The sequence below is a fragment of the Sciurus vulgaris genome (assembly GCF_902686455.1).
Source record: "Sciurus vulgaris genome assembly, chromosome: 10".
In the NCBI taxonomy this organism is placed as follows: domain Eukaryota; kingdom Metazoa; phylum Chordata; class Mammalia; order Rodentia; family Sciuridae; genus Sciurus; species Sciurus vulgaris.
Window position 1 is genome coordinate 101,036,548 of NC_136470.1, and position 20,469 is coordinate 101,057,016.

Below are 20,469 nucleotides of genomic sequence, written 5' to 3' on the forward strand. Positions count from 1 at the left end.
AGAGATATTATGCATAACAGGTGAGGTGTCCTTAATAAATACAAACACAGGAGTCAGTGCATGCCCTCTCTGGGGCTCAATAGGTTCTTACTAAGTAAACATCAACTTTGAACCTATGACAGCCTATCAGTATCCCACCATCAAATTACAGGTGAGGGCTGGGATTGTGGCTCTAAGGTAGAGCACTTGCCTATCACGTGTGAGGCACTGGGTTCGATTCTCAGCACCACATGAAACTAAATGAATAAAAACAAAGGTATGAAAAAATATATATTACAGGTGAGCTGAGGTCTTCTGGCTTCATCCCAGAGTGAAACTCCAGGTGGACAAGTTCCATCTCTTCAAAGATACTACCAAAAATTCTAAGATTCGAAAGGATGGAAAGCACCAACCTGAATGGTAAGAATTCCCAAAATACGGTGATAACTGAACCACACCAAATTTCAATAGTCAATTCATGAAATATCCAATATCCCCCCAAAGCCTGGGGTGCAAGGCAACTACTGAAACTGGGTAGTGTCCCCTTTTAAAATAATTTCTTCAGGTAAATGAACGCCATTAGCAAGTAGAATGAAGAGTGGACATTTCATTAAAATTTACAAAATAAAAACTGTTCTGAGTTTTTCCATTGCTTAATTCTCCTGATTTAAACAACTCCTAGTTCACATTTTTTTAAAAAAATTGCTGGTCTATTTAATCAATCTTTTTCTCTTTCTCTACTCACTATTATTTTAAAGTCATTATTTTGTTTTAGGACCCCATTTGTGGTTTCAGACTTAAAACCAAGCATTTGTGATTCTGCACAGCCACGTAGACAGGATTTCAGTTACCAAGGCTGCCAAATGAATAGCTAGGCCAGAGTTTTTTTTTTAAAGAAATACATTTTCTGCTTCCATGCTTTTCATTTCCAGGAACAATACTTCTCCCTTGACAAGCAGAGACTTGCAAGACAAGGAGGAGCACTTAGCAGAAATCAGCCTCTTTCCCTCTCCACACCAGCACTAGTGCCTCACTTCAAAACTTCAGATCTGCTTCAGATCTGGCCTTCATGAGAAATTAGGTTTCATCATCTTATAGGGCACTGGCAATTTCCCAGATTATGGCTATCTAGGAATTATTTATCGTCTCCCAAAGCTTCAGAGAGTAAAGAATTAAGTGTTAAAGTAAAACCCCAACAACAAATAACACAAGAATAATCCCAAGATACTCTACCGCAATGGTAAAAAATGTCCTGAATGCCAGATTCCTTTCCAATTGTCTGAAGTCACTGATTCACTTGCCAGTTTGCTGTCCCTGATCTCTGTTCCCCCTTAAGCTAGCAGAATCACTTGCAGTTGAAACCCCCAACACAGAATCCCACCTCAGAAAATCCAACTTTGGAGGAAAACAGAGCCCAGTTCGGGATCTGACAAGCAGGAGAACCACGCAAGCTCCTACAATAAATACAGATTTATTCCACTGTTTCTCCAATCAGCATGCGACATAAGCTACAGAGGCCCTGTCTCACATTCTCTTCGGAATCCAACAGCATGACTGAATAGTACTTATAAGAAACCACGAATTCCCCTAGCACAGCAGGAGGGGGAAAAAAAATTTGTAAATTCGTATTTTAAATGTCATGACATTACTGTGGATCCACTTATTACCACCCTAAAGTTAGATACAAATTGGGTCAATAAGCACAAACGAATGTCTAACAAAGTTCTAAAACACCTCATTCTTATAAGGTGTAAGACAGTTACTATCTATATCAGAGATCAGAAAAAGAAAGACATAGGTCAGTATGTTCTTTATCGCCTGCATCAAAGTGTCAACAGACAAGTCAGGTAAACACATTCCCGTGGCACTCACATGACTGTCATCCCCAGAACTTCCCTCAGAAGGCTGCTTTGGGCTGGGACTCCCAAAACTTTTATCTGAATTACCCCCCTCATTTCGGGAATGTCCCTCAAGCCAATGAACACAGGAAAGACACATGGGTGGCAGCAAGCAGAGGCCATCATTAAAGTGAAAGGTGTTTAGTGCAAACTGCCCTCAACCAAAGCCAGTGTTTTCATCTACAACAATCTCAATGTTTCTGTATTTATTTAGACATTTACCCCAATCACAAGACTGCTCTTATCAAAGATGTTAAGATGAAAAGACAAGGTGGGCTTTTTCACAAGCTGAGATTTACCATTTCCAAATGAATCAAAAGGAAAACATTCTACACATACTGATGTACCAGCCAAGTGGCACCTTCTAACTTAATCTGATTCAGGGATCCACATTCCACCAGATGCGGACATCTGCAATTGCCCTTTCATCCTCCATACTTCCATCTACTGAAGCGTATGGTAAAACAACTACCCTCAACATGTTTCAAATGGAGGGGAGGGTGCACACTGAGAATGAGTACAAAATGACATCTCAACTTGAGGATCAACAAGTTCTTTAAGAAAAAGAGTTCACAGAAAAGTTTAAAATATGAGTTCTAATTTGTATGTTTATCTGAAATCATAATTGGACATGTTCTACTTTTCTGTGTATTTTATTTTGGTTACTATTTTTGGTTTTGAGGCATCATTTTACTTCAAAGCCAAAATTATGAATGTTTTTTAGGTCAATTTAATAGTAGTTGCCCAAATCCTATTTCAGTCCACCTTTGTGAACCTAAATTACTAGGCAACTTAAAAATATTCAAGTTTTCTTCTTTGAGGGAAAACAATCAAATATTTCTATAGCAAGAGCCATTCTACATGAGATCACCAAAAAGAATTCATTAATTTTCTCTCAGACAATCACACTGGAGGTCAAAATCTTTGTTCAGGGAAGGGAGAAAGCATTCATCAATTAAGTGTAGTAATGTGGTGGGGCTTTGTTTGTAAGTCCAACATAAATCGCCATCTGTTAACTTGGACTGGAAAGCTTTAATTGATACTTATGTAGTTCAGAATAAAGTAAAGGAAGAGGCCTGTGTGAAAACATCACTCTATAATGACTGTCGCACCCCTAGATCCATGCAAGCCTATTCGAACTGAACAGTGTCACAGTGAAGGCTTGCTTCCCAGGTCCTTCCATTATTATCTAAACATCAGTTTCTCATGTCAGAAATACATGTACATCTTCTATGACATATTCTTGATGTGCTAAGTTTTCAAACAACGGAAAAAAATCACACTCCTTTTAAAAGCTAAAGAAACTGCACCTGTGCTCGAATTTTAAAATGCTTCCCACTTCTTAAATTGCGTTGGACCTACTGTAGAAATAGTCTCTCCTAGGCCATTCTCTCTACTTCAAATGCTACGTCTCCAGTTACTCTATAAAATTAATTCTACTTCCCTATTCGAGTTGTATTCATTATGTGACTTGATCGCCAGTTTGTATAATTTTATATGTGTAGATTTTGTTTTCTAACTCAAATGCAAACTTTGAAGATAGAGATCATACCTCTTATTTTGTTCACTCAAACCTCTTTCTCCGATATATGACTTTATAAACATTTAAAAATTCAACCTCTTAAACTGTAAAATTAACCCAAACCTATCCAGGACAAAATCACCAAGAAACATTTTAAGTGTATTTTAAAAGTACACTTCATGTTCCCAAAGAGTTAAAGATGCATCTTCATACCCTTGTGAACTGAACAAATTCACATGCCTTCATCTCATATAATGGAAACTTTCAAACTTCTCTTAACCACTGAGCTTCAGGAAGAATAATTTAGTATTTTTCTACTTTTGATAAATTTTGTAACTTCAACCTAAATTGTTCAACAACTTAAAAATAATAAAGGAAACAATACATATGCTCTCTCCCTGGAAACTGACACTTCAGCTTTGCCAAGATGTGCACTCAAGTGGAAAGGCAGGAAGAGCTCACAATTTGGAGAATAAATGCCTAACCAGCATACAATTACACAGAGCCGTAAAAGACCACGTGCAACAGAGCTCTAAACAGGGATCTCTGTGAGCAAAGGCCTGGGTAGGACATACTGTCGAACTCCTAGTGGCTGGCACAATTTGCTATGATGTACACTCTCTGAAAACAGAGATTTTTATTCTGCTGTCTGCAATATCCCCAAACATAAGAACAGTTCTAACACAGAGCAATGCTCAATAAATGTGAGTAGGATAAATATTGTGGAACAAATGTGCAACCTATAGACACTAGCAGGAAAGGAGGGAGAACGACTGAAGTCAAATTTTATCTTGAGACTGCATTTCTTCTGGTTATCATACTTCAAGAGGGTCACAAGTTATTGGGGAAAGCTGTCCAGGATAGTGGTGAATGAAAACATCAAGGCATACAAGAAAAAGCCTTAAAAACTGGCACCAAACGCCTACAGAAGAGGGGACTAAAGGCCAACAAGGCAGCCATGGTTGAGTTTGAGGAGCTGTCATGTGAAAGAAGCAGCAACTTGTTCTAGGTTGCTGTGGAGTATTTTTTAAACTATAGGTCAAGACCCATTCTTGGGTCATAAGATCAATTCAGTGGGTCACTTACCAGCATTCTTTTAAATAAAACAGAATAGGATGGAATTGTATGAAAAGGAAAAAAGGCAAGTTATTGCCTTGAAACATCAGATTCAGTTATATGTATCCCTTTGGGTTTACTGGACTGCAACACAAAATACATTTCACATGTCTCCATCAATATTATGTGAAAAAAATGATATTTTAGAACACTTATCTCCCACCATGACAATTTGGGCTCAATATAATAATGATAGATGTAAAACAAAAACAAAAAATGAACTGATTGCTTCTCAAAGTTGAAGGTTCCTTGTCAGTGACTATTTATAGATCAAGAGCTAAAGGAAACTCTGGTGACTACCTGGTCGAATTCTTTCATTTCATTAATCATAAAAAGCAAAGATACCTAAAACCAAACTAATAATTAGGGAAAGAATCAGAACTCCTGGAACATCATAGCTCTATAGGCTGATGACCGTATGTCAAGATGTCCATGAAGTCTCAGCACCCATTGGAATGGAGAATTAGATGTCCTCCTGGTTCCTATCAAGGTTCTTTGATGCAAAAGACTAGTACTGCACATATCTTTGGACAGTCAGATTTATAACTTATCAGCATAAAAAGATAATGGGGACTACATGATTTATAGAGTTCAGGATTTTAAATATGATGAAACCATTAAAGAAATATTAAATAAATAATAATGAAAATTTTTAATAATACATGCTAGTCAGCTTTTCACCACTGTAACCAAAATAGCCAAAAGAACAACTTAAAGGAGGAAAACTTTATTTTGGCTATGGTTTCAGAGTTCTCAGTCTATGGCTGGCCAACTCCATTGGTCGGGGTCTAAGGGAAAGCAGAATATCATGGTGTAAGAGTGTGGCAAAGGAAAACTGCTCACAGGGACCAGATAGATAATCCCCAAGGGCACCTCTTCAATGACCTACTTCCTCCTGTCACACCTCACCTGCCTATAGTTACCACCCAAAAAATCCACTCAAATTATTAATCCAGCAAATGAACTGATTAGGTCTCAGTCATAATCTAATCATTCACCTCTAAACAATCCTGTATTGACTAACATGAGCTTTTTGGGATATACCTCATAACCAAACCATAATAATACAATTATGTATAATATAAATCAGTAATAGAATTTATAATATATAACAATATTATTTAATAAGTTCCATTTTTAGTTTTAAGTAAATTGTTTTAAATAAATTAGAATAATTTTCCATTAAGAAAAAATTAAAACTTACAAATTTTAGAAGATACAAAGGAAAAACACCTCTTTGACACAGTATCTGATAAACCTTAATTAAAATGAAGAAATTCTGTCTTTAGTTAACACAAAACTTTAAAGACTCTGAAATAAAAATGCTCCTTGCTTCTGCTGTCATGTATAACTAATTAGAACACATGTGCTAATTAGCTATGTGCTCCTTGACACATTTTCCCCTATAAAGAGACATTAGCCCCTAATCTTTCGTATCCATAGCAAAGTAGTAAGGCATCAATAAAATCTGTTCAGTTACCTACCAGTCCCACCCACATTGTCAATCCTTTCATCCCTTTTAGAAGAACTAAATGCCTCCTCATAGCAAACACTCAGGAAAAAACAAATGTCCATGAAAAACCAACAACATACATCTAACGTTCACATTATTTCAAGTTAAGTAACTGTTCAAGGTTTAGAACCCTGTCTGTCCCTGAATTTCTTTTAGGCTGAAGGCACAAAGCTAACTCTCAAGATTTAGGGCAATCTTTCTCTCTCCCACTTAAGTTAGTAAGAAGAAAACCACAAGTTTCCCAAATATGGGGAGAGGGGTAGGAAAGTGAAGGAATCTTCAGTCTTCCTATGGTCCTACTAAAATCAAGAACTTGAAAGAGTTTTGATTGGATCACCTTTAAAACTCTATACACATACGGTCACACAAACTTTCACACATGTAAGACAAGAAACCGTTTGTTATTGGAAGGAAGTTGGCAGAACAGAGTGGATAGTCTGACACTGGATGACAACATCAATTATGCCAGATGTAGTTCTGCAATAAGCTAACTGTGGGTCCCCAACTGGCAATCAATCATGTGACTGTGGCCACTAATGGGCTTGGGTTTCACGTGACTGATAGTTATGAAATAGCTTCCTTTTCTTGTGTCTCAAAACAGACTTAAATTACTTTTTTTTTTTTTTTTGCCCTTAAAGCATAACCCATGCTACAAAAAAGCAAACTAAGATATCTGCAACCACCATGAAATCATCCTCCTCAGACAGAAGACAAGATTCTATAGTACAAGCAACAAATCTTGCTGACTCTAGAACAAGTTACTGACATGTAATAGCATGAAATATCAGATTGCTCTGAAACAGAACAAATCTGATATCTTTAAGTAAGATTTAACCTTGTGCTAATCTTTCCCTTTTAAAAAGTTTAAGGATCTGTGGTCATTCTAAGTCATTGGTACACATCTGCTCTAGGTATGTGTGTGACTGAACTGACATTTGTGAACACACGTGTATGTGGTTAGCTCACAAAATCTGTAAATGGAGAAGCAGGTCTGAATACTGGCTAGTGGAATTTTGTAAACTTGCACAGCAAGAGGGCCACCAGAAGGCAATCACAACAGCTACAGGCTTTAGTTTAACATCAGTATAACATCAGCAGCAAAAAGACCCCCTCAGGACAGAAGCATCCTTTCAATTAAGTGACTGGAAAAGTAGATTCTAACATATGTCAGTTCATTTGTAGGCAAATGTATTTCAATCCTTCTTTTGTAAGGTCATATCCAAAGTTTTCTCCAGTCATCACCCGGTAATGCATCGCTTGAAGATACAGCTTGATATTCTCAAAAATTCATGAGAGTAGGGGCCTGGTTTCCAAACAAAACAATTCTTAAGGATCATGTGGTAAGGGAACGGACTGGGAGGATAGGACACAAAATAAAAGTGATTCTATTTTTCTGGATAATGAGAGTGTGACAATAAAGAAGACAGAAAGCAAGATCAGTTCATAAACTTATCCTACAATATCATTCACTCACTACAAGGTGGGGTCAGTTCTAAAGTGTCAGTGCAAAAGGTAACAATGAATCATGTCTGCATGAAATTAATTCATCAAAAAAAAAAAAAACTGTAATGCTTACCTGCTGCTTAAATCATCATTTAAAGTGTAAACGGAGAGTTTATTGGCAATGAGGCAGTTACTGCAAATAGGGGAACTCATTCATCACAGCTATCTTTCATTCCATAAATAAACCAAAATTCTCTTTTTAAGAAGTCAAATAACTTGCTGCTGATATGTGGTCTCCCATCAGGAAGGTAGTTTTGCCAAACAGAGAAGTCAAAGTTTACAACAACTAAATGACTTATCCAACTCAAAAGAGGCTGGTACAGCAGCCAGAATCAGGTACGTTTTCATTCACTATTCGGTACTTTTTGCCTTCATATCCCAATCCACTTTCATACCCAGTCTCGGCTCTCTGCTTTCTAACTTTGCTACATTTAAGAATTACAAATGGAACTAGGCCAACAGGATCTGTTGAAAGAACCCAACCACATTAATTCCCAAGGGCTGGGAGTACAGTCCAGTGGTATAGCACTTGCCTAGCATGCACTTGCCTGGGCTTAATCCCCCAAAAAAGAAAAATAGATATGGTATTCCCAGTATTTTACAGAAAACTTCTCTCCATCCAAACCTTTCAAAGCAGAGTTCCAAACCCAATGTTTAACACAGTAGCTGAGTAATAGCACCTGGCTAAATTACTTCAAGTCCCTCACTTCAATGCTAATGATAACAGTTCAATCCCATAAACAAAGAAAATGTCTGTTTTAGTACTGCTAAATGGAGAACTACAAACACGTTTAATTACATCTGAGAGTGGCTAAGGTCCAAAATCTGCCACCATCCGGAGGCTTTGCCTGCCTGCATTTCAGAGACTCACTATGGCTGATGGAAACAACCACTGGCCCTTTTCATCAGCATAAAGAAAAGATTAAAATAATTAGACTTAAGTGCCTCATAAAGACGTAGATGAAAGTACATTATAGGAGGCATCAATGCCATAGTTTATGTGGTCTCATTTGAAATGAAACCTGGCTTCACTACCACTGGGTTTCTTGATGTAGTTTCATTAGATGGGAGCTCTTGTCAACATGATCCCACAGAGGAAGGCTGTAGGGAAAAGATGAAGAGCCAAGCAATTGCTTCACAAGGACTGCCTTTGGCCCACAAAATCCATTTTACTATCTTATCATCACTCCTTGATGTTAAGCTTGACCAAGAAGCTGGATTCTATCAAGAACTCCTCTCCAAGGCTGAAAAGCATAAGGGCATGTCAAAGCAATTTTACTTAGCTACAAAGGAATTAACAAGGCCATGTCTCCAGATGTGGGAGATGGATAATCTTTCATGTTGGTGATCAAACAGAATTTTGTTGTGAGACATTCTAGTGTAAAACATTCAATTATCTGATTTGTAAACCTATCTTCACCCTCATTAACATCATGAGTATTTAATGATATAATCACTGACTACCTTAATGAGGTCAAGATACTGACAGTCACAAAATATAAAGATGCTGTCCTTACACCAGGAAAACACAAACTATGTATTCTCCAGATCTGATTCTAAAACCTCCCTGTACGACTTAAATTAATTAAAATGAAATAAAAATCTTAAATTCCTCAGACACCCATTTCAGGTGTTCAATGGCCACAGGTGCCTAGGAGTTACATTAGATAATGCAGAGAAGATATTCCATGATTTCAAAAATTCTATTGGCACAAGAGGATTCCAAGTTCAACTCTAGCCTCAGCACCTTAGCAAGACACTGTTTGAAAATACAAACATTTTTAAAAAGGGCTTGGGGTATTAGCACAGTGGTAGAGCACCCCTAGGCTAAATCCACAATACCCTCCACACACACGCACACAAAAATCTATTGAACAGTACACTGAAAAGTACCATATTTTCACTAAAGAAAATGAAAGGGATGAGTTTCTGGCATATGAACTATTAGCACTTTACCTTATAAACCCAGCAAGGCACTCTTAGAAGAGCTGTTTAAGAGCCAGAACTCTAGAGCCAACTGCTAAATTCTAACCCTGTCTCAATCACTTACTAGCACTGGGACTGCAGCCAGTGACTTCATCTCTCAGTTGCTTATCTGTAAAGCAAGGATAATGACTACACCTATCCTCGTGGGACTGCAGTGAAGGAACAAATGAGTTAACATCTAAGTACTCAGAATAGCAAGAACTACGCAAATATTTGCCATTATTTTTATTAAACCCTATAATATGTTTCAAAACCTTTAAAAAATGCTCATGGCTTTTTTAGTTAATAAGTGTTACGATGTTTTCATATGCATGACTGTGACAACCAACCTCCATGATATCCCAGGGCACTTAGAGAAAAGCTAAGATTCATTAGCCTACTTTTAACAAAGTAGGCTCTTCACTTAAAAATTCCCATTTTTTTATTTTATTACTTGTAATAAAATTTTACAATTTTTTTAAAATTTTACTGAATCAATTAATTGATTAAATGTACATATAAAGGTACATGTAACTTTAGTTTTTTCAAGTCAGGCTAAATTCATAGCATTAAGGTACATAAATATATACCTAAAGATAAATGAGACCATGAATCAATGTACTTATTCTATAAAACCTTAAGAATTCTCCTTAATAACCACCTGCAATTAGCAAATACACAGTTTAAATGGAAAGCTAAATGAAAATTATATTTAACTGACTGAAAATTCCAAATCAGTAATCTAAATTAATGATTAAGCTTAAGGTACACTATATTTAGGCTATTTGAAATGACTGAAAAACGTCATGATTAGAAATACATAAATTTGAAGAACATGTTCCTAGCTACATGATAGTTTAAAAGTTTATGAAGCATAGTGTTTTTTCAATTAAGAAAAAAAGTTAAAAACAGGCCAACTTTTAGCATCATCAAAATATGCATTTATTACTGTTAATAACATTTTCCTCATGTAGGAAAAAAAATTGTCAGCCAAAACCAAAGTCGACTTGAAAAGTGCTGATTAGTTTGAAAGTGCATAATTCTGACCACCAACTTATGTAGCAGAAATTCCAGTATTTCTTTTGGAAATCTTTTTTCTTTTCAATTAGAAGAAATATATTTCTGAAAGACTCTATCCAAAAAACTGAAATTGACCTGAGATGTGCTTCAAAATATTACAGCAGGAAGTGGGAAATGAACAGGAGTAAAGATGAAAGTAGACATGGGTTGGTGGTTGCTGAGGTTGGGTGATAAGTACAAGGAGATCCACTACCATTCTCTTTCTTTACATACTTCTGAATACAATCAAAAATGTTATGAATTACAGTCTTGACAAAAAAAAAAAATTCACCTAAGAAAAGTGTTAGGGTTTCTGCTTAAGTAAAAGGCAAAGGTTAAAAGTCATAGCAAGCGTGGACCAGTTTCACAGCCAGCAGCCAAAGTGGACAATTTTTTCTGCTGTCTGCCCCCACCCCACCAGCCACCACAGGCAGTAGAATTTATGATTATCCCAAACAACTGCATGCCCAGAGGAGTGCTAATTCTTTCATATGACTTGGTTTTGGACTTGTCTCTTTCTTCGCCAATTCCAAAGAAAGAAAACCACAGGGTAGATTAACTAACACACTTCAGAAATAGTCAAGGGTTTTACTTTGATATCATAATTCTTGAGTCCAAAATGTGCCCCTTTTTTAAAGGCTATTAAGAGGCTGCATTCTACTGATGGATCCCCAGTTTAGTACTAGAACTGCTGAAATTATACAATTGTGGTAAGTAGAGTGATTTCTAATTCCATCCTCCAATAATAAAAATGAAAGTCAAAATACTCTAATAACAGGGGAATTGTCAGCAGGATGAAAATATTTTAACATTCACATAATTTCCAAAGTGCAAAAGGTGTGTACCTAGAGATTTTCAATTAGAGGCTAGCCAATTCTGAGACTAATTCATGTCCTGGAAAGAAAGAGGGAGGGGGCCTTGAACTTGAATTGTCCCAATTTCTCCCTTTCTTTGCAGAGATGCTCTTGGACAGGCACACTCACTCCAACTAGTTCCCCCCACCCCCCGCTCCGTAAACTGGGATAATGTCTACTTGCTTACTTCATAGTGTCACTGTGAGAATAATGCATTAGAAAATATATATAAAACAGCTTTGTAAAAAAACAAAGTGTTATTTAACCATAAGGCATCAGTTTGTAAACAATTTTAGAAGTTCCCCTAAAAATGATTCTGGGCCATTTTCCTACTTAGAACTGGACGGGGAGGAAAAGCCAAAAAAAATGAAGAGGACTAAATGAAATAGGCAGACTCTACAGTTTCCTCCTGGACATGATGAAACAAGAGCCTTTCGGCCAGCACATCTCCAAGGTACTCTGCAAAGTGAGACACTGTGGAGAGTCAGGTCCTACAAAGAGTGAGAATGGAGTCAGAGGCCAGAAAGGGAGGCATTTCAGTGGGACCCGAGACATGCAACAAGAACTTAGCAATTCACTAATTCTTGAAGATCTCAACCTTTGCCTTCATAGAGATAATTGCTCACTCTAGCCACATAAAAGCCAGCAAATCTTTTACCAAACATTTTGCTTAGCAAAGTAAAATGTGCAAATAACCAAGAACCTTTAATCTGATCTCATTAAAGATAGACAGAACTATCTGCTTCCAATGAAGGGAAGAGTCAACAGCAAAGCCATCTCTCGAGTCTGAAATGCCCTTACACCAGGTCCTGGGGTGACCCACTAAGGGTAGAACTGACTGGCAGAGCTGGCAAATCTCACCAGGCAGTTACTAGGTCAAGGAAGTTGACAGTGACATTCTACAGCAAAAGACAAGAGGTTGACCCAAATAACTACATGAAGAACAAAGAAATGAGTAACACAGAAAGGTTCACAAAGGAATCTGAGATTTCGGTGTGGGGGGGTGGGGGTTGTTATGTCCCTTCCCATCTCACACAACTTGGCCAAAGACGGACAAAGACGGCCAAAGACCTTGACTACCTGGGAACAAACTGACTCTACAACTTTAACTAGCATTAACCTCTGACAAGGAGCTTATTCTCAGTGCCTCAGTTTCTTCATTCATAAAGTGAAGGTGGTAAAGAACCTCCTGCAAGAAACTGAAGAGTGAATGAAGAAATGCATACAAAGCACTCAGAACAGTGTCTGGCACATAGTACATACTCTGTCTGGGATTGTTATTACATCTCCCTACCAAATGTTTTCATTCTTGCTATAAGAACCAAAGGGTCTACATACACCTCAAAAAACGAATTCGTGTTTGATCCCACACCACAAAAAATAAATTTAAACTGAAAAATATAGTTTGCTCAAATATTTCACCAGCAGTTCTAAAGGACAGATTCACACATCTATTCAAGCAAGAGAGGGGTTAAGTACTGAGAGTCTGGGAGCCTGCTCATTTCTTATTTTCTTTTTTCCTGTGCTCCTGCTCAGTCCCCTTCAGCATACATCCCACAGCATCAGCTCTGACACCGGGGATATAAAAAAATGAGCTTACAATTCCTCTGGAAGAGCCCAGAATTGGAGACCAGTGGGGAAAGAGGCAGGTAACTAATGACAACAGCATAAAGGACAAAACAGAAGCCCCTGAAAAGAGTTTTGGTTTTACATGACCCCCAAAGGCCCTTGTGGTTTGGTCACCAGCTGTGGCTCTACTGGGAAAACTTTAGCAGTCAGGTCACTGGGGACATGCCCTTGAAGTATACAATGGACCACATTCCTTCCTTGGGCTCTCTCTTTGCTTCCCAGCTGCCATGAGGTGAGCAGCTCTGTGCCACACACTCCCCGCCACGATGTTCTGCTTTGCCACAGGTCCAGAAACAACTGAGCCAATCAACTATGGACTAAGACCTCTGAATCCATGAGCCAAAATAAAATCTTTAGATTGATTTTCTCAGGGAATTTTGTCACAATGACAAAAAGCTGACAAATACAGGGGCTATAGAGTGAGTTCCACTATTATGGATCTAAGAGTTGGGAAATGCAAACAAAAACCTAGGTAGCCACTCTGCACCTGGAAGAGCTGGGGAGGGATCCTAGAGAGAGGAATACAGTGTGCTGCCTAAGCAGAAAGCTACCCCTGTCATGAGGTTCACAGGGAGAGGAACAAGATACCCTGAACACTCTCAGCTCTCAGAAGCCACAAGTACTCTACCATTAATTCCCAGAGGAAGTCTCTTCAGAACAAGTAGGAGGGGGGAACCCCTAAAATGCATTTAGAATGTCATAAGGGTAAGAAGTGAAGGAAATTCCCCTAGGCCAGTGAAAGGGCCTGTCCTGTAGTACTACCTCCTGGCCACAAGGCTCTAAGAAGATGTAGACTTCTAAAGTCTCCTAATAGGCCTGTTAAACAATTTTTTCAAGGGTGATGACATTTCACTCTACTGATCCAGGTGTAGACTATAGCAAAAACCCACTAGAGACTTCATTTCCTATAGGAAATCCTTGATATAACTGTAGCTCTAGGACTCATAGTGTTTGCCTTTTTTCTGAACATATAAAACATTAATAAAATGTACACTTATTTTATGATCACTTATAAAATAACTGCACTAGTGCTTCATTCATAAGTGAAACAAAGTAACAACAAGCAAAGAAACCAAGCGGCCCACTCTGGTGCCTTTGTGAATAGAGAAAAGCCTCACAGACTAGATTTACATTAAACCAGACAAACTCACCTCCACTCCACTTTCATCCTTCTCATCAAAAAGGCAGTATGACTTCAAACAGCACATCAATCAAATCTGGCTGTTCCCACGGCTTAAGACCCAATCTCAAAAGACCTGGTGAACTAATTACAATGCCATGTTATCTGTATAGAAAAATACTACTACTGCCTAAATAATATCTAAACAATGGGCAATTTAAAAGGTAAAACTATGAAGCAGAACAATAAAGTTCAGAGGATTCCAATACCTCGTGGAAGACTGAGTGAGGACAGAGCTGCTGACCAAGTCTTAGGTCTTCACAGGGAAATAGCACCAACTCAGAAACCAGTCTACCTGAAGCAGGGACTCAGAAAGAGCTGCACTCTGAGAGAAGGGTAGGCTGTTCCAAGTCCCATCCACCCACAATAAGGACACTATATGTCTGCAAAAGAACAACCACAACAAAAATCTTTACACTTTCCAATATAGGTGCTTCAAAAGAGTACCCTATGTCAAACACCCTTGCAACCAATTAAACTAAGTATAATTATCAAACTTAGTAATTGTTTATATCAATTTATATCAAAATCTCAAAAGAGATAATAATTCTGTTCTGAAGTATGCAACCTGATGCCACTTCCCCTATGCAACACTTTTCTTCGAAAACATAAAACTCTGTTAATGTTCTTCAAGCTCCCCAAGTTACTCAATAACCACAAAAGTAACTGAAAGCAGTCTGGAAGCCACAGCAGGCAGGTTCAGGTCTTAATCTGCACCTTGTGACCAAGCTGTACTAAAAGGCTCAACTCAGACAAGCCCAAGTTTCCCAGAGGAAAATGAGCTTTATTTCCTGTCGCCTGCAGTCACCTCTACCCTGAAAGGGCAGGAAGCTGGTAATAAATTTCTCCACACTGTATGTGAGCAGGCTGCAGATGGGAGTTTCCTAGTTGTTACTTGGGCAGATATTACCTCACTGAGTCTCAGTTTTCTCATCTGGAAAAGAAGATTCACATCCTTCCCCTTCTACAGTTGATATGGAAGAACATAAGATCATGTGTGTAACTTAAAAGATGAGCTAGTGTCCAGAACAGCAAACCTGGTGAATTCTGGTTAGTACAACTGCCCCTGTACTGTTCATCTCCCAGGCCCCACATTCTACCCACACTAGACACTGAAACTTCATTACTCTAGAGACCTCAGAATCATGAGGAAAGAGGAGGAAAGATGAAGTAAGGAAAACTACAGTAATAGTTGTGGGCTAACAGCCAGGTTATCAGAGAAGCAAATGCAATCCAAAGGAAGCGTCTGACCTCTCCAAACAGGCTAGAATGGTCTTGGTGTATTTCCACATTCCAAGTCTTTGTGAATTTCTGGTAAATGCTAAATTATCAGGGGGACTGAGGTTGACAAAAAGCAACTATATTAACCACATATTGTATCTCTATGTCACTCACTTTCACCATGAACAAAGATATTCCAAATATTAGATTCCATAGTGCTAAAGCAATATTGTCCTCCCCTCACTCCCTCTGGGGAGGGAAAAAAAAAAAAAAAGAAGTAAAGAAAGAAAAAACTTTGCAGAGGAATAAAGTGGGAAGCCAGTGTTCTAACATAAACATGACAAGACTAATTCTATCACTGCAATATACTTTCTGACTTCAATATAAAAATCTTTTCTGACCATCTGGAGCTACTCCAGGCACGAGGCCAAAACTTTGTAATTCCTTTTTCAAAGTAAATGACAGATCAGTAACTGCCACATTGCTAATGCACAGCCAAAGGCAGCACCTCACATCCTACTCAGAGCTCCCAGGAGTTTTACACATGTAGTAAAAACAAAGTGCTTCCAAATCAATCTGCCTACTTTTCACTACTCCAAACTGAACAGTGATCATGTCATTCTGAACAACACAGCCTCTTTTCCTGTATGGGCTTATTACCCTATTTCACAGACAGGAAGTAAGATGTTCCATAAGTTTCACTAAAAGTTTCAATCTGGACTAGACTGAAGTCAATATGCATGCCTATTCCCATTTCTGAAATGGCACATGGAAGTCTAAGATTCTGTCCCCTGCAGAGACTAGGATATCCAGAAGGCTGCAATAAAGGTGGGGGTCACATAATACATGAGGCAACAAGGGTGAACTTTAGATTGATAGTGACCTATAAAGTTGCTGGGGACTTCTTTTTAAACCCCAGTGATCAGCAAGGTCACTTTTTTCATCGAGTACACTGAATGGACAGCCTACTATGTGCTAAACACTACAGCAATGGTGAATGAAATCAAAGCTCTCAACATCTCTGCAAAAGATATAAATCTTGCGAAGTCTGAAACCAATTTCATATAATAAGCCACTGACAATAAGTGCCACTTGAAAGCTTAGAGGCTTAAATTTGTTAGTAGTCCCCTGGAGCACAAGAGTAGAAAGATGTCAACCAGCAATGCTATGGACTTCCAGTAAATACCTTTCTGCAGGGTTCAAAGAAATCAAAGCTATCTCTGAAGTTGCACTCAGCATTGCAGAACTATCTTATGTTTTTAAATAAAACATTTTAAACTGAACAATCTGAACATGTACCAAGTATAGACTGTTTCTTACAAAGATAAATTGTAAGGAGTTTTAAAAACGAGTAAGGGCTAGGGTTGTGGCTCAGTGGAAAGAGCACTTGCATAGCATGTGTGAGGCACTGGGTTCAATCCTCAGCACCACATATAAACATAAAATAAAGGTCCATCAACAATTTTAAAAAATTTTTTAAATGAACAAAAATGATAAAAAGATAAATAAAAACTAGCTAACCATGAATTATAAAATTAAACTGCAAATAGATTATAAATAAAAACATAAAATAGGTAATAATGGGTATGTCCAATTGGGCTGCTATAACAAAATACCTTAGACTGGGAAACATAAACAGAAATTTATTTCTTATAGTTCTATGGGCTGGAAGTCCAAGATCAAGGCACCAGCAGATATGGTGTCTATAAGGGTCTTCCCCTGAACCATAAACTGTACTTTCTTGCTGAGTCCTCACATGGTGGGAGAGGCGAACAAGCTCCCCAGGCCCTCCTATGAGGGCAATGGTCCCATTTGAGAGGGCTTCATCCTCATGACCTAATAGCCTCCTACATGCCCCATCTCTTACTACCATCACCTAGGAGGTGAGGATTTCAACACATGATTGTAGGATGACATAAACATTGGGACCACAGCAGGATCTTACCCTTCTGAGGGGGAAAAAAAAAAAAAAAATCCTTTGAGGATAAATCACAAATTCAAAGTAAGAGAATTGTACCAAAAGGTATTAGATGATCCCATCCTGACTGTATCAGCTCACCTCTTTGAGGAGCTTCTTTTTTTTTTTTTTTTTTTTTTTTTTTTTTTTTTTTTTTTTTTCCGGGGGGAAGGTCTTCAAAGAACCATGTAATCATTACTTAATTAATGGTATCTGACTGTCCTGTGCCAATTCCAAATGGGGCTCCTGTGTCCAACCCTGAGAAGAGAAAAGAGACTGGCAATCTTATCCAGCAGTCACAATAAACTCAGAATACAGGAAAATAACAGACACCTTCATGCAACTGTCTCATTGCAGGGATGCACAAGGGGACACTCTTTCTCTGTCTTTGGGGTTAGGAAAGGAAGAGAAGGGAATGCTGACAGAATTACCTTTTCCAAAGATTTGGCTTCTCAGACAAGTGGAAATTCCAAAGAAGATATCACCAGATATGAATGGGTAGCAGGGAGGACATCAACAATCCCAAGAACAGAAAGACAATATAAAAGAGAAAAGCAGGAGTTGGGGCCGTAGCTCAGCAGCAGAGTGCTTGCCTCTCACATGCGGGGCACTGGGTTCCATCCTTGGCACCATAAAAAAATAAAATAAAGATATTGTGTCCATCTACAACTAAAAAATATTTTTAAAAGAAATGAAACAAAAAGCAGAGGATTTTAAAGACACTTTGGGGTAGGGGTGATAATGTAAATGGCACAGAATAAAGTGTAAGAAAGGACTGAGAATGCCATATTATTTTAAGGAACTATAGAACATCTAAAGAAAAATGGGGAATATACACAATAGTAGTGACTTAAAAAATATGTAATAGGATCAGCTGCAATTCAGGAGCCATCTTGGGACTGCATCGTGGCAGAGCCTACGGAAACTGAAACCCAGATTTGTGAGGTACTGGAAACCTTCAGGGACACTATAAGTCTACAGGGTAGAAACTGTACTGCCTCAGCTCCCCATGGCTAGATGGGAAGACACACAAACAAAATAAAAAAAAAAAAAAAAAAAAAGAAAAGGGAAAAGGGAATAAAGCACTCCAAACAAACCAGGATGCTCTAATTATAGGCTCCATTGACAAACCAGTAGAAGAAATGTCAGAGAAGGAGTTCAGAATTTACTTAGTAAAACTGCTTCACAACTTTAAGGATATAGAGAGTAAAATCGGAGCTATGTTTCAGGAGAAGGAAGATAAATAAAGAGATAAAGATCCTTAGAAGAAATCTTTGAAATGAAGGAATCAATAAACCAAAATAAAAATTCAATGGAAAGTAGCACCAACAGAGGAGACCACTGGAAGACAGAACTTCAGGCAATGAAGACAAACTATATAATTCTGAAAATAAAGGTGACCACACAGAGATGTTAAATTGCGTGACATTCCCTCACCCAGACACAATGCCTGAACAGCAGCTGCTGAAGCCAATGCACTGGAGCTACTGTGACTACTTCTGGGCTAATAAGAAAGACCCCGAAGGCAATGGCACCGTGGCGGGGTTCAAACTACTGCTCCAAAAGCAACTGAAGGGCAAACAAATGCAAAAGAAATGTCTGAATTTGTCCGAGAGAGGATAAAGATTGAAGAAGAATATTCAAAGAACTTGGCTAAGCTCTCTCCTAACTCCTTGTCAGCACAGGAGGAAGGTTCCCTGGGAGAAGCATGGGCTCAGGTGAAGAAGAGCCTGGCAGATGAAGCAGAAGTTCATCTCAAGTTCTCCGCCAAGCTTCACAGCGAGGTGGAGGAGCCCCTAATGAACTTTCATGAGAACTTCAAGAAAGACGTGAAAACGTGTGACCACCATATCGCTGACCTCCGCAAGCAACTCACCAGCCCCTATGCGTTGGTGGAGAAGGCTCAGAAAGCCCTCACAGAGCGGCAGAGAGACCTGGAGATGAAGACCCAGCAGCTGGAGATCAAGCTGAGCAACAAGACGGAGGAGGACATCAAGAAGGCATGGAGGAAGGCCACACAGGCTGGTGATAACCTCATGTGCTGTGTGGACCTCTACAACCAGACCCAGTCCAAGTGATTTGAAGAGATGATGACCACCACTTTGGAGCTGAAGCGACTGGAAGTGGAGAGGGTGGAGATGATCTGGCAACATTTGTGCCAGTACACACAGCTGCGGCACGAGACGGACACGTTCAACCAAAGCACAGTTGAGCCTGTGGACCAACTGCTTCAAAAAGTGGACCCAGTCAAAGACAGAGAGCTGTGGGTCAGAGAGCACAAAACGGGCAACATTCGCTCTGTGGACATGCAGATCTAGACACGCCTGTGTGGCCCCGGGGTGCTGCCCAGGAGCGGGACTGGGTGTCCCACAGAGAGGAGATGGTGTCTCCTGCCGGGTGAAGCTGCCCTCCCACCCACTCTCCTGTCCACTGAAGAGAGAGGAGAGAGCTAGCAATTCCAGAAGGGTGATCTGGAGGGCCCAGCTGGGGGATCTCAAATATTCCCAGGCCAAGGAGACAGACCTGCAACCCTGCCCTTGTCTCCAAGACTGAAGCCCCCAAACTCCATGCCATGCTTGCTGCTCTGAGAACAAACTGAGGCTGGAAAAAAAAAATATGTGTATATATATATATATATATATTACATATGTAATATGTATGTAATGTATATGTATCATATATGTAATAAAAATGTGTATATATGTAATAATATGTAATAATATCCAAGCATGCAAGAAATGTCAATGGATCATTCAAGAGAGGAATCTTAATATCCTATGAGAGTGAACCGTGATTTTTGCAGCATTCACTCATGTAAAATTTCACTTCCCTCAGAGGGGTCACAAAAGTTAACTATTTTCTGACTCTACCTCCATTCTCTTAATTCTTCATTCATCCTTCATTCGCTCTAACCTCTACTACTCATTACTTATTTAAAACTGTTATTTTCAGCCGGGCATGGTGGCGAACATCTATAATCCCAGTTACTCCTGAGGCTGAAGCAGGATGACTGCAAGTTGGAGGTCAGCCTAGGCAATTCGATGAGACTCTGTCACAATATAAAAAAATTAAA

General features: G+C 38.9%; 1 protein-coding gene and 1 pseudogene across 5 annotated transcripts in view; one reads left to right on the forward strand and one right to left on the reverse strand.

Moving 5' to 3' along the window:
* Positions 1 to 20,469, reverse strand: part of FNDC3B (fibronectin type III domain containing 3B) — a 366,748-nt gene that overhangs the window by 325,519 nt on the left and 20,760 nt on the right. The window lies entirely within an intron of this gene.
* Positions 17,541 to 19,961, forward strand: LOC306670505 (growth arrest-specific protein 7-like; annotated as a pseudogene). Its single transcript has one exon. The product of its transcript is annotated as a growth arrest-specific protein 7-like (transcript).